Here is an 833-nt window from a genome sequence, read left to right as displayed (position 1 = left end):
TTTTACCTGTTTTGCAATACCTCACCTTGATGCGTAAACAGAAGGGTTTTTTCTATCCGTTCCCACTCCGCTCTGCTGCGCTTAACGCAGCGCCTCTCAAGTATAATCATACCGTATTAGGACCCTCAGTTATAGACACACATTAGAATCATGGCGAGGTATATGTCTCGTGAAAACCTATATGTGGGAAGTTTTTTTGTAGTTTTGTCCACGCTTTGCACCCATGGGTAGACCCTATTTTTTGTTACTCTCTGAATAGTGAAATTGAAACACTTCTTAGTTTGATTCTGACCTCCTTTAAAGTTAAACTATAACATTTTATTATGTAGTTAACTTTAAATGAGTTCTAGGGGCCTAAAGGCAAACAGGTAAGTGTGTAACATAGATTATGCAGTGGAGGGTAATCCAGATCAATATGTTATTTTCATTTTTCTAACACTATTACAGATTATTCATCAATGTTACAAAGTTGCTTTTATTGTGCGACACTACATATATTTTCTTGAATAACTGCAACCAGTTGCACATAAAATACTTAGATGTTATTGAACAGTAAGCCGTGACATATGGAAAATGTATTACTTATTAGGTCTATACAACGTAAATGCTTTTATCCTGATCTTGCAGTTGGAGATTCCTGCAGCATCAGAGAACGAAACAAAACAAGTGTCAGCCCCGCCTGCGAGAACCTCGTGTGGACTGAAGCGTGTAAATGACTTCAAGTTCCACAGATGCTCATATCACATGCCAGCAGCTCCAATATGGGGGGGGGGGGGGGGGGGCCTCCCGGTTTTCTCGGCCCCCGGGGGTTTGGTTTTTTTTTTCCCCCCCCC

The sequence above is a fragment of the Anarrhichthys ocellatus genome, unplaced genomic scaffold (assembly GCF_004355925.1).
Source record: "Anarrhichthys ocellatus isolate YVR2014 unplaced genomic scaffold, GSC_Weel_1.0 scaffold2, whole genome shotgun sequence".
In the NCBI taxonomy this organism is placed as follows: domain Eukaryota; kingdom Metazoa; phylum Chordata; class Actinopteri; order Perciformes; family Anarhichadidae; genus Anarrhichthys; species Anarrhichthys ocellatus.
Note: the sequence above shows the minus strand (reverse complement) of the source record.